The following is a 14,536-nucleotide window of genomic DNA, read 5'->3' on the forward strand; positions in this document are numbered from 1 at the left end:
CCGGGAGCCGCAGGACGCTGGAAAGATCTGTTCATTGTTCCCGGGGTGTCACACACTGCAATGTGTGCTACCCCGGGAACGATTAACAATCTGACGTGCAATTCTAGAGAAAGGTACGATGTGTAGGCGATGAACGTTTTACCGTTAAATCGCACGTACCTATCGCACACTCCAATGTACCTTACGATGCCGGATGTGCGTCACTTACGACGTGACCCCGCTGACACATCGTAAGATACATTGCAGCGTGTAAAGTGGGCTTTAGGACTGATCCACAAAGACTGGCTCTTATACTCTTAAGCGGGCTTTACACACAGTGACATCGCTAGAGATGTCGCTGGTGAAAGCACCCGCCCTCGTCGGCTGTGCGTCATGGGCAAATCGCTGCCCGTGGCGCACAACCTCGCTTACACCCGTCACACTACTTACCTTCCTAGTGACGTCGCTGTGGCCAGCAAACCTCCTCCTTTCTAAGGGGGCGGTTCATTCGGCGTCACTAAGCGGCCGCCCAATAGAAGCAGAGGGGTGGAGATGAGCGGCCAGAACATCCTGCCCACCTCCTTCCTTCCTCATTGCGGGCGGCTGCAGGTACGGAGATGTTCTTCATTCCTGCGGTGTCACACATAGCGATGTGTGCTGCCGCAGGAACGACGAACAACCTGCATCCTGCAACAGCATCGATATTCGGGAAAGGAACGACGTGTCAACAACGATTAGGTAAGTAATTTTGATCGTTAAGGTCGTTCCTGTGTTTCACATGCAACGACGTCGCTAACGAGGCCGGATGTGCATCACAAATTCCATGACCCCAACGACCTCTCGTTAGCGATGTCGCGTGTAAAGCGTGGTTTAAAGCTCCATTTTAGCTTTTTGTTGTTTTTTTATTTTACTGCTGGATTGGTGCTTCTTAAGGGTATGTGCCCACGATCAGAAGCCGCTGTGACCTGGACGCAGGAGGTCCTGACTTGCGAGGCCGCGAGTCTCCTCCGAAGGAGACCGCAGCTTCCTGTGCCCACAATCCAGGCTCGGGCAGTTGTAGTCTCTCTTCTCTTCTCCCTGCGGAGAACGCTTGCGAGGCTGTACACGCACAGAGGGCAGGAGATTTCTAGAAATCCCATCCACTGTGCTTGTACTGTACATCGCAGCGTTTTAGACACAGCTGAAGCATGCTACATCCAAAACGCTGTGAACACTGATCGTGGGTACGCAGCCTCAGGCTATGTCCGCTGCCGAAAACTTGTTCACAACAAAACTGCACCTTGTGGCAGAAAACGCAAAAAAAAAACACATTCGTTTTTGGTGCGTTTTTTGCTCATTTCTGTTCCATGCGGCTTTTTTTTTTTTTTTTTTTTTTTTAGTAAAATCAATGGCTGGAAACACTAAAAATGCACCAAGAACTGACGTATTGCACTTTTATTCTGCACTAAAAACTGCAGGCAAAAAAAAGCAACGGGCGCACTGCATTTCTGAATTCTCATAGACTTTGCTGGGGGAAGGAAAGACTTGCAGATTAGGGCAACAAACTGCACCAAACTAGCATGGCAAAAAAAATGCATCATGTGCACACAGCCTAATCTAAAGGGGGCTTTACACGCTACGACATCGCTAATGCGAACTCGTTGGGGTCACGGAATTAGTGACGCACATCCGGCCGCATTAGCGATGCCGTTGCGTGTGACACCTATGGGCAATTTCGCATCGTTGCAAAAACGTGCAAAATCGCTCATCGGTGACATGGGGGTCCATTCTCAAAAATCGGTACTACAGCAGTAACTATGTTTGTCATTCCTGCAGCAGCACACATCGCTCCATGTGACACCGCAGGAACGAGGAAGCTCTCCTTACCTGCCTCCCGGCCGCTATGCGGAGGGAAGGACGTGGGCGTGATGTTACGTCCCGCTCATCTCCGCCCCTCCGCTGCTATTGGGCGGCGGTTCAGTGACGCAGCTGTGACGCTGAACGAACTGCCCCCTTAGAAAGGAGGCGGTTCGCCGGTGACAGCGACGTCGCCAGGCAGGTAAGTAGTGTGACGGGTCTGGGCGATGTTGTGCGGCACGGGTAGCGATTTGCCCGTGTCGCACAACAGATGGGGGCGGGTGCCCACGCTAGCGATATCGGTACCGATATCGCAGCGTGTAAAGCGGCCTTTAGTTTCCTGACCCTACTCCTATACTCACCTGCCTCTGTCTTTGTCTTCTATTATTCCTGATCTAGATGGTCTCTGGCTGTTTGTGACTTGCCAGCTGCTCCAGTGTGTGGAGGTCACAAATCAATACAAGTCTGTGAGAGCCTCGTTCTGGCTCTCGTTCAGTTGTATTGAGAGATTGTGACATACCCTCTGACTTCTAGCCAATCAGAAGTTCTGGGCACAAGATGGTGCCGTGGGACCAAAGCAGTGTTAGTAAAACATGAAGACGCCGGAGGGTGAGTATAAGATTAGGGACAGGGGGCTTAGAGTAAAAGCACCACTCCAGCTCTGGGGGAAAAAAAAAACCCACCGGTGTGGTGCTTTAATGAAGGTAGCTGTGCACCTCTAATGATTTTGTGGCCTCTTTTGGATCCTGTGTTCCACAATCAGACAAGTACACCAGCCATACTAAACTTGATCACGTCTCACCTGAGCTCCATTTGCTTTTCTAAGCTGTAGCTGGCGTAAAAATAAAAAATGGGAAAGTTTTTGTATAACGTTGTGTGCCATTTTAAGCAGTTTAATGCCAGATTTCTGGCCCATAATGTTAATACACCCCAAAGTTTCCTAAATGAAGGCGTTATCTACACCAGGAAAGGGATATTTGAGCCCTCACGCCTGAGGAGTTGATAGATTTTTCCTTCTTACAATGTGTTTTGTGCGGTACGAGAATTTCGGTTCTTGTTGCTCGAGGTCTAATTTAGATCCGAGCATAAATCCTGCGGTGGATTACCATAAATGAGGTCACGCAGATTATCCATATGGGCTGTGCTTTATATACCTTCATGAAATTGTGCCAAATGGTTTTTGACATTAAAAATGTTAGAAACTAATATTAGATTTTATATTTTCTTTATATATCAAAGTTTCATGACAATGTGGAATATCGGTGAATCTTGGCAGTATATAGGATTTATTTTTAGGTATTTTATGGGGATTTGGTGGCATTTGTGATTTTTAGGCAGGCTACAGATGCTATGACACAGAAAAGATGTCTGCTCTTTGGGGGGACAGGCAGGACCCCACCAGTCATGAGAGCAGGTCATACAAAGACCTGTGCACTTCTGTGACCACCAGAACCAGACACGGCCCACATTTAACACTAAACTGATGTAATGGCACAATGCAATAATATCTACACAATCTGCTTCTTTGGTTATAGATATATAAGATGGTGATTGATTTCTCGGCTTTATCATACTTTGTGGCGATGAACGGTCAGCCATCCTGCCGGAAGCGTTCTCCTGTAAAGTGGGCCGCTTACCTCTATACGAATTACAGGCCCTATAGACCAGCCAATAATCTGGGAATAAATAGTCATAAGAAGGCTGGCAGTCACCAGACGAACAAGCAAAATGCACAGTTGTTGGATGTGAAGAAGCTTAACCATCGTCATTCTCAGCAGTACATTGTCCTTTGTCCTTTTCGGCAGCCGGACGAAGAAATTTCTCCTGATCCGGCGGACACCGCATGCAACGCAAGGCCATTCGGCACAATCCGGCGCTAATAAGAGTCTATGGGGAATAAAACTGATCAGACGCCGAATCCGTTTTATCCGCAATTCGCCGGATTGTACCTGACGGCGAAAAACGGATGTGTGAAAGCAGTTTTAGGCTATGTGCCCACGGGCGCTCGTACCTGCAGATGTATCCGCAGGTACGGCCGCATGTTTCCCGCAGCTGCCCGCCGGCATCCGCAGCTATTTTTAGCTGCGAGTTTCCAGCGGAATAGCTGCGGGAAACATGCGGACTTTCACGCAATTTACCTGCGGACGTCCCGGCCTCTAGCTCCATAGCGGAGGGCCGGGATCTCCGCAAGTAAATCCGCATGAATAATTGACATGCAGTTAGGTGCAGCTGAGGGATTCCGCAGGAGATTCCGCAGCCGCACTTTCCGCTGCGTGGACACACACTCCCCATGTCCCATAGGGTAACATGGGGAGTGCCTGTACATGCTAGAATCTGTGGATTTATCTGGAAAATCCAGAAAAATCCGCAGATTTTTCGCGGCAAACTCCGCAGCAAAAAGCTCCAGTGGGCACATGGCCTTTTAGGCCTTGATTAAGTTCAGTCTGAAGGGTTCATGAAAAATCATTGCACCTGACGAGCAAGCATTTCGCTCATTCATCTGGTGATTGCAGGCTGGTTTAGACAAACTACAAACGTTCATTCCTATATTATTGGCTTGTGTGGATGGCCACTGACTAGCTGGCTTGTGGGTATCATCACCGGTGGTGTTCTTTGCAGCAGGGGGTCTCCAGTTACCTGTTCATTTCTTTAAAGGGGTTTCCCACTAACAAAGTTCATTGTAATCCATAGATCTTGAAATAATGTGATTAAAAAAAATGTTCCAGTGCTGAGATCTTATATATGTGTCCTGCTGTGTAATGGCTGTGTCTGACCGTACAGGCACATGATCATACCGCATGTGAAAGACAGGGAGGAAGCAGTAAAGTATACAGACATCACGGGATTACAAATGATCCTTTCTTTGAGGTAAAACATTGCTTAAAAACAGACAGGGAAATGTTTTACCTCACAAAAATAACCATCTATGATCTTGTGCTGTGATGTCTGTGTGCTGTAGTGTCTCCTCCCCAGCCCAGGAGATGTGGTATGATCAGACCATGTTCCTGTACGGTCAGACACAACTATTACACAGTACATAGCAGGGGCACATATATAACATTATTTCAGTACAGGAACATTTTTTTTTTTTAATCACATCCAATTGTGGAAATTATTATTATTCCAAGATTTATTGATCAAAATCAAGTTTAAAGTTTCACTTTGTGGGAAAACCTCTTGTGAGTGATTTAATTCTGAGGTGTTCCTGCAGGATGGTTGGCTACACGTGCCTATATATTGGGCTGGGGCGGTAGTGACAACCTCTTGGCTGTATGTGTGCCGGTAGCAATACTCTGAGGTAAATCTGCCTTTGTAACTTACAAATAAGTGACTTCATTGTAAATGAACTGATAACAACATGGAAAACAAGAAATCCGACCTCTTGCTCCGTCCCTATAATGTACACGGCCTCCTCAGTGAGTATGTCCTGTAGCTGCACTGCAATACTGGGGATTGGGGTATACGTCTTACCACCCGGGATGATCTCCTGCCGCTTTCTAATAGATGTTTTATTAGGATTGTGTCCTTTTTATTAGAGAGACATTTAGATGATAGCTTTCCATGGAAATGCAGAAGAGCACGCCTCCGCTGCTGCCCTTCCAGCTGTGCCAACATAGATAAGGTACTGCCATGTTACAGGGTGAAGCTGTCATGGCACTGTGATGTTTGTCATGATCGGGGTAATAACATTAGGGTGATTCTGTTACACACGGTGTCTAATGACAGTGGGGCACACTATCCTCTGCAGCCATGTTTATGGCATGAAGCCAACAATGAAATAAACATTATAACCCACATCACTGAGGATGTGAGGGGCCATTAATAGATTTGAAAATAGGAGAAAAATGTAGCATAATGCAAAAATAATAAACAATCACATGAATAAATGGTAAAAACGAAACAAGGTGCAATTTAAAAGGACATGTTGGGGAAAAATGTGTAGAGTCAAATATAGAGCACATTAAAAAATTACGCCTCTCAAATGATCACAAGGATCTTGCCTGAGGCCAGTAACGTGTCAGTGAACATATAAAGTGGCAAGAGCAAAAGAAAATAAGGATCACCGCTCATATGATTGCTTTAAATAAGCACACAAAAGCAAAGGTGTAACTTCATTATTGTAGATGGTAAAATATAGGGATGTACATGGTTGTAAAAATAAAGCTGCAGCAAGTGACGGTGTCACAATACATTCCCATATGGAATTAATCAGAGGGCTCTGAGAAAAATTTCCAGAAGAAACAGACGTCCCAACGTACGTTTCGCTTAATCGTGACTATTGATTCAGGGTACACAAAGGACACAGGTCAGAAATCTTTTGCACCCAGAGTATTGGAGGAGGGTTTTATACAAGTTACACTGATGGCATGTCTAATGCTGGCCAGGTGTGTGTTGCGTCGCATTCGTATGCACGCGATCGCCTCCTTCCAAGGCCGAAACCTCGACAATCCTAACATCCAGCGTGGGAGCACAGACACGTCGCCGTGTAGGATGCCGGGACCAACATCCTAGTAGAGCATAGCAGCACGCGAATGTGCATATTCTGGCAAAGGATGCCAAAAAAACAGGACATCGTTTATGTTTGTTTTTTTTTTTGTAGTATCTTTTATTTAACAGATGTTTTAAAAGTTCTAACTGTTTAAAGACTAGACATCCCCCTTTAAGTTCCTGTCTTAATGTCTGTGTTCTTCTTCCAGAGTGTAGCATGAGAGTCCCATTAATTGGTCGGTGTCGGCAGAAGAGCATGAACAAGCACTGAGGAGCTGTAGGGCTGCGCTCAATCTTCCATATTGAAGTAAGTTGTCCTTTCATATGTTTTGAAATTGTAAAAAAAAATGGTTCTTATGGGTTGACTAAGATGTATATATGCTATGATGTTTGCTTTGGTAAATTACAATTGACGTTCTCCTTTGGTAGTTGTTCGTGGGCCAATCACCAAAGTGTTCATGTTAAACTAGACTCACAAATACTGATGAATGGGACCGTGGATATTCAAATTCGCCAAATGACCATGAAGGAAACGAAAAATCGGGTTTAGCTAGCAAACTTGACAACGAACCCCATACCAGTCTATGGGTATGAGCAGTTCGGGCCTGTAAAATGGCCGTAGTAAGCACTAAGAGGTTGCAAATGGAAGTTAATGGTAGTAAGAGCAGGATAGTTATACATACTTTGTGTTTCTCGGAGGATCACGCTGAAGTCCGACTCTCTTTTGGGCTCGATAATTAAGGTTCATCAATATTCACTGCTTCCCCCTCTCACTCTCTGTGCCAGTGTCTGTGATTTGTTGGGGAATTATATATACGCCCCCTACCTGCATCTGTGATTGGTTGCAGTCTTCTGTATAGTAGTGTAAAAATAAATGAATAAAATGACGTGTGCTCCCACCCTACTTTGCTAACCAGTATGTGTAAAGCAGGCTGCAGCCCCCACCTGTAAGCTTGCAGAGCCACGGTAAAGCAGACAGGTAGGGGCTGCTATTATCGGGTTAGGAGGAGCCATGGATATTGCCCCACCTCCACCCTCGCAACCTAAATATACCAGCAGAATTGTCACATCCATTAAATGGAACAATTCTGGCACTTTACCCTGTTCATCCATATTCCCCTGGTGTGGTGGCAGTCGGGGTAATATAAGGGGTTAATGACAGCTCTGATTTGTTATCTGCTATTAAGCCCTGGATTAGTAATGTGGAGGGATCTATGAGCCCCCATCATTACTAATACTGTAAGGGAAAATAAATCTCAAACACCAAAAAAATCCTTTGAAATAAATTAGACACACTCTTGCAGGTCCAACGTAATCGATATGAAGTCTCTTCCTTAAAACATACATTTATTAATAAATATTAAAATCCAAGACAATAACAGATTATTCAAACAAGAATTATTCCAAAAGGAGGCAAACTCACTAGTGCGCAGATGAGGGAGGAGAGCTATCAAATGCCCTATAATGAAAGCCTCCCTCCTGTACACCACCTAACAGCGGAGGCCGGCACCCTATAAAATCGGTATGGCGCCCCCACTCGTCATCGACTTTCCCTTCCCTCCCCTGACTTGCCCTAACTAAATAGAAAAAGTGCTAGTGCCTATTAATAAAGTGCCACAATAGTGTTCAAAACTGCAAATAAACCAGGGGGGCTACGTATCATTCTGATGTACAAGAAACAAGCCTCAAGCTCAGCGCGTTTCCCCTTGCGGTTCATCAGGAGGCCGATATAATCTCCATGTCACGATAATAGCTTGATATACTGATATTGAGGGATCGCCAGCTTGTTGATGTTCTTGGGCTCTGTTATATTCTGTTATTCAGTCTTGTTAGTCTAACACCTCCCAGCAGTCCCAGTTTTGGTGGAATAGTCCAAATTGAAGCCAGATCAGAATCCCTGCTTTTGAGGACTGAGAAGATTTCTGATTACAGTAAATTGCCCAGTTGCTTATTTTTACAAGTATTTTGTAATCTTAAGCCCCCGTCGCGCGACTTGCCTGCGATTCCAGAAAACAATGCGACCTGATAGGGATCACTGAAAGGTCACTGGTGAGATGTCACACAGTCAGACCTTACCAACGACTTAGTAACGATACAGGTCGCAGTAGTGACCTGTATAACGATCTCTGCTGTCATTGGAACCCTGTCACACAGTGTCAAACATAGCAATGCGTACTGCCCAGCAGGACATCGCCTTTGAAGAAAATGGTCCAGGACATTCAGCAACGACCGGCGACCTCACAGCAGGGGCCAAGTCGTTGCTGGATGTCACACATAATGAGATCGCTAGCGAGATTGCTGTTGCGTCACGAAACTTGTGACTCAGTAGCGATGTCGCTAGCGATGTCACTTAGTGAGACGTGGCCTTTACACGTTAATGATATCAAGACAACGCCTTTTAAAGTAAAACTCTTTAGAAAATGTGAAATCTCGGGCTCTATCTTGACGATGATGTCACAAATCTTTAGTTTTCCCAGATGCAGGGTTCGGTCTTTGTTCTCCATGGTAGTTGTGTCTGTTTACCTTTTTTCTTTTCTTTTTCCCTCCACCGTCTAAACACCATTGTACTCCTGTTCTCATGTAAACAGTCTCTACCTCATTTCACCTCGCTGGCTGTCACACACACACACGTATAGGACCGGGAGGTCTGCACAGCGTTACTTGCCTCCGATGCTTCTTTTTAGATCTTTTTTTCTGTGATCTAATTTAAGCACTCTTTCAGTCAAAACTTATCTTCACTTCTAAACATTTCTGGGCTCTGAAAATCCAGCAGCGTCACAGTGCTGTGCCTAAATGTCCTAACCTTTAAAAAAAAAAAAGAAGAAAATCCCAGGATAAGCTGATTAGTCATTTATATTGTGGCTGTCGTAAAAAACTATAGAATCCTTTCTAATGAAGTGTTTATTTTTATTATGGTTAAGTAAATAAGTACTACACAAAAATTAGATTAAGGCTGTGTGCACACGTTGTGTTTTTTACCGCGGAAACGCTGCGTTTAGAACCGCAGCGTTTCAGTGGCAAATTGCATGCGTTCAGCTTTCCCAGCAAAGTGTATGAGAAAGCCGAAAAATCAGTGCCAAAAATGCCAAAAATCGGTGTGGAAAGAAAAGCAGCATGTCACTTCTTTTGTGCGTTGTGGCTGCGTTCTCTCCCCCATTAAATCAATGATGTGGGTCAGACCGCAGCCACACCGCAGTGAGCTGCTTTTTTGTTGCGGTCCGCGGGCTTTGTCGGCATACAGAACGCAGGCATTTTACCTGGAAGTGAGGTCAAGAGGTTTCCTGTTGACCTCACTTCCTGGCAAAGTCCTGGAAAGCCCCCGGTGTCGCCAAAGTGCCCGCCCCGACCCCCGACCCCCTCCCGAAAATCCAACATGGCCGCGCGCACAGTAGCGCACCGGCCGCCCTGCTCCTATGATTTCTGTCGCATGTGCCTTGAGACATGCGACAAAAAAATGCCCCCCAGGCCCTGCCAGGTCACCCCCTATTCCCCCGGTATTCCCCCTTACCTGTCCGGTCGCAGCGCTGATCCCCCACGGCCCCCCCTCCTCCTTCACAGCAGATGCCGGTCAGTGCGGTCACATGAGCAGAGCAGCTGACAGCCAGCACTGTGTTCAGAGAGCTGTGCTGGCTGCTCGCACTCTGCAGCTGTGACCCGGGGAGAGTGGGTGCAGATTTTTGGCACCCACTCTCCTCAAATGGAGGGTCTGCCCTCCTAGAAAATGGGGGATACGGTCCCTGAACGTGCCCCCATATTCTAGAAGGTCCAGAGCCGACGTGGGACGTATAAAATGGATTTCTGCGGACCCATTTTTTTAAAAAAATTTTATTAAATTGGAGAACAAGGGAATGATTTGGGGAGTGTTTTTTCTAATAAAAACTTTTTTGTCTTTTTTTTGCTTTTGTTTACTGTCAATTAGTTATGTCTGGTATCTGACAGACGCCGTGACATCACTAATTGCTGGGCTTGATGCCAGGTGACATTACACATCTGGTATCAACCCCATTTATTACCCCGTTTGCCAACGCACCAGGGCGCGCGATGAGTTGGGGCGAAGCGCCAGGATTTGCGCATCTAATGGATGCGCCACTTTCTGGGGCGGCTGCGGCCTGCTATTTTTAGGCTGGGAAGAGTCCAATAACCATGGCTCTTCCCACCCTGAGAATACCAGACCCCAGCTGTCAGCTTCACCTTGGCTGGTGATCTAATTTGGGGGGACCCCACGTTATTTTTTTCATATTTTTTTTTTTTTTGATAAATACTAAGCTAGGCACCCTTTAGTGCCACATGAAAGGTACTAAAGGTGCCAGCTTAGAATATGCAGGCGGGGGTGGGACGTTATATATATTTGACATCCATTCATCCATTGACGCTTTTTAGGCTGTGTGCCCACAATCAGGTTTTGCAGTGGTTTGTCCGCTGAGTGTTTTCCCTGCGTCCATAACGCTGCGTTGTGCAGTAGAAGCACAGTGGAAGGATTTTTGGAGATCCCATGCCCACTGTGCTTCTTTTCTCCGCAGCATAAACTGACCGGTGGCGTGGCTTCCCGAGCCTCAGCATGTCAATTTATGCTGCGGAGACGAGAGTGCTCTCTGCAGGTAGAATAGAGCTAAAGTCCACAGCAGCCTGAACCCAAATCGTGGGCATGGCCAGCTGCGTTCTCCCGTGGACAACACTCACATCTCTGCAGGAAGGCTGACACTGTGTACTGGATGCCGTGTCGCTGGATCACGGCCACATAGCCTTAGGCCTCTTTCACACGTCAGTGATTCTGGGACGTTTGTGCTTTTTTTTTTTTTAAACGTACCAGAATCACTGACATACGCAGACCCATTATAATGAATGGGTCTGCTCACACATCAGTGATTTTTCACTGCACGTGTCTCCGTGCGGCGTACCCGCGTGTGCGTGATTGCCGCATGGAGACATGTCCATTTTTTTTCTGGCATCACTGATGTTCCACGGACCACGCAGTGGTGTGGTCCGTAAAAAACGTGCTTTTAAAATAAAAATCAGTTTTACTCACCCGGCTCCAGCGATGTCCTCTGCAGCCTGTTCTGCCTGCTGCTTCTGAGCTGGCTCATTATTGTCGCGCATATTCATGATGCGCGACACAGCCGACCCGGAAGCAGCTGCTGCGGGGGTCAGCGCCGGCTGGATGCTGCACCGCGGGAGCGATCAGCACCATGGAGAGCGGGAGCGGGCACAGGTGAGTTGATTACTAAGTGCAATCACGGGCCACGGAGAACGGAGCCCGGATTGCACTTAGACAACCCACGTGTGCCGTGATTCACGGCACACGGAGGGACATGTGCGTGTTTTACATGCCAGTAAAAAAGTCAGTGTTTTTCACTGACGTGTGAAACGGGCCTAAAAGTGAGAATATTGTTGCTACAGCAACATTTTGGGTGAAGTAGCTGTGGATTCAAAATGCTTAATATACTCCTGAATAAAATCCTTGAGGGGTGCAGATTCCAAAATGGGGTCACTTGTGGGGGTTTTCTGACGTATAGGTGCCCAAGGGGCCCTGCTAATGTGACATGGTGCGCAAAGTTTATTTCAACTTTTCCAAAATTCAAATGGTGCTCCTTCCATTCCAAGCCCTCCCATTTATCCAAACAGAATGTGGAGAAGAAGGAAATGACATCACAGGTTTTTTTTTTCCAAAGGTCTGTGTTCAACCAACTTTATTAACACTGACAAGTCTTAAAAAACGCACCTAAAAAAACGCATGAAAAACGCATTGTTTACAATTCTCCCCTCTGCCAGAGGGTGCGTTTTTTCTGCGCTGAAAAAAAAAGCAACGTGTGCACATAGCCTTACGGCTTCATCCAGATCGCATATTGTGTATAAAGGACGGAGAGTCAAAATATTTCATGTGATGAGATAGACACAGATCATTCAAACTTGTATGGATGAACAGTGAAGAAGGCACATAAAGGTCTACAGACCGACCACACTGGAGAGCAGAGTTACTAGCCATAGCAAGCGGACAGAGGAAAGGTACTGGCCTTAGAAAGCAGAGAGAAGGCACTGGCCATAGCAAGCGGATGGTAGAGCGCCGCCACTGGCCATAGCGAGCGGAAGGGAGAGGAAAGGTACTGGCCTTAGAAAGCAGAGAGGAGGCACTGGCCATAGCGAGCGGATGGGAGAGGAAAGTTACTGGCCTTAGAAAGCAGAGAGGAGGCACTGGCCATAGCGAGCGGATGGGAGAGGAAAGTTACTGGCCTTAGGGGCACTTTGCACACTACGACATCGCAGCTGCGATGTCGGTGGGGGCAAATCGAAAGTGACGCACATCCGGTGTCGCAGTCGATATCTTAGTGTGTAAATCCTTTTTTATACGATTAACAAGCGCAAAAGCGTCGTTATTGTATCATCGGTGTAGGGTCCGACATTTCCATGAATTGGGAAATACCGATGTTACGACGATGTTCCTTGTTCTTGCGGCAGCACACATCGCTGTGTATGAATCCGCAGGAGCGAGGAACATCTACCTGCGTCCTGCGGCTCACGCCAGCTATGCGGAAGGAAGTAGGGGGCGGGATGTTTACGTCCTGCTCATCTCCGCCCCTCCGCTTCTATTGGCTGCCTGCCGTGTGACATCGCTATGACTCCGCACGACCCGCCCCCTTAATAAGGAGGCGGGTCGCCGGCCAGATCGACGTCGCAAGGCAGGTGAGTGCATGTGAAGCTTCCGTACCGATAATGTTTGCTACGGCAGCTATCACCATGATATCGCAGCTGCGACGGGGGCGGGGACTATCGCGCACGGCATCGCAGCGTCGACTTGCGATGTCGTAGTGTGCAAAGTGCCCCTTAGAAAGCAAAGAGGAGGCACTGGCCATAGCGAGCGGATGGGAAAGGAAAGGTACTGGCTATAGATCAGTTTTATCTTCTGCCTATTCAATGCTTCCTCGTCTGTTTTGTACTTTTCTGTGCCATAATATCCTTTCCACTTTTTCCAGCTATTGCATCGTTATACCAGTGATGTGAGTAGAACGCTGCAGTGTCTTCAATGGCTGTTTAAAGGGGTTGTCCATTACTCAGATAACTAGAGAACAACCCACCATGTATGTAACATAATAGCAGCCATACTCTCCTCTGGTGTGAGCTCTGTTTTAGCAACATTGGCGCCTGACATTATCACGCGAGCCCTGCAGTTATTGAACAGCTGCCTACCTCTCACTCCCTTCAGATGAAACTGACATCCGGTAGAAGTGAGAGCTCCTGCTCTCCTCCTTCCTTCAGATGTCTGTTACATCTAAAGTAAGTGAGAGGAAAGTGACCACTGATGTGATGTAATAATAATATTCACTTTTATATAACGACATTAATTCCATAGCACTTTACATACATCAGCAACACAGTCCCCATTGAGGCTCATGATCTAAATTCCCTATCAATATGTCTTTGGAGTGTGGGAAGAAACCCACGCAAACACGGGAGAACATACAAACTCCTTGCAGATGTTGTCCTTGAGATCCCTGAGATTTGTACCCAAGATCCAAGTGCTGCAAGACTTAAGGGTATGTGCGCACGTTGCTTTTTACCTGCTTTTTACCTGCTTTTTGTCTAACCACTGAGCTGCCGTGGCACCCCAATGATGACATGTCACGCAAGCCCCAGGAGAGCATTCACCAACGTCGCTGAAATGGCGCTATCACTGAGGTGAGTATGGCTGCTATTATTTTACATGGGGGAACTATGCTGATTTAGGAGGGGTTGTCTGAGTAGTGGATAACCCCCTTTTTAAATAAAATGTGTAGCAGGCAGATGCTAACTATCCTACAGACGATGGAAACGTTCAAGAGGCTGCAATGCTCCCTTCAGAGCTGCAGCCTCTTCAAAGAGCTGTATGACAATAATGGGACTCCTACCGATCTAATATTGATAGCATAGCTTAAGGATAATGTCTGGACACCGTTCACCACATTTTTCAGCTTGAACTGAACACACAATGTAATAATGGCTGCAGAGCAATATAAAACCTTTTTCTTTTTTTCGGCTCTCCGTTGCAGAGATGTTAGTAAAGTGTTTGCCATTTCATGAGTTAATTCTCCTAAGGCCACGTGGGCATAGTGTGACAGTTTTCACTGGGGGTGTGTATTTTTTCTCCTGTATGGTGTTGCCAAATCATAAGGAGGAGACAACACACAGATGAAAAAGAAGTTTTATTCTTCTCTACAGCCTGTATTTAGACAAATCCAGTTCAACATTTGGTGAAAGATCT

General features: G+C 46.6%; 1 protein-coding gene across 1 annotated transcript in view; it reads left to right on the top strand.

The window, feature by feature from the left end:
• Positions 1–14,536, top strand: part of FBXO8 (F-box protein 8) — a 57,033-nt gene that overhangs the window by 9,195 nt on the left and 33,302 nt on the right. The window contains exon 2 of the mRNA XM_075334867.1: positions 6,513–6,610. The gene's annotated coding sequence lies outside the window, so the exon portion shown is untranslated. The remainder of the gene's footprint in view (positions 1–6,512; positions 6,611–14,536) is intronic.

The sequence above is a fragment of the Anomaloglossus baeobatrachus genome, chromosome 1 (assembly GCF_048569485.1).
Source record: "Anomaloglossus baeobatrachus isolate aAnoBae1 chromosome 1, aAnoBae1.hap1, whole genome shotgun sequence".
Lineage (NCBI taxonomy): Eukaryota > Metazoa > Chordata > Amphibia > Anura > Aromobatidae > Anomaloglossus > Anomaloglossus baeobatrachus.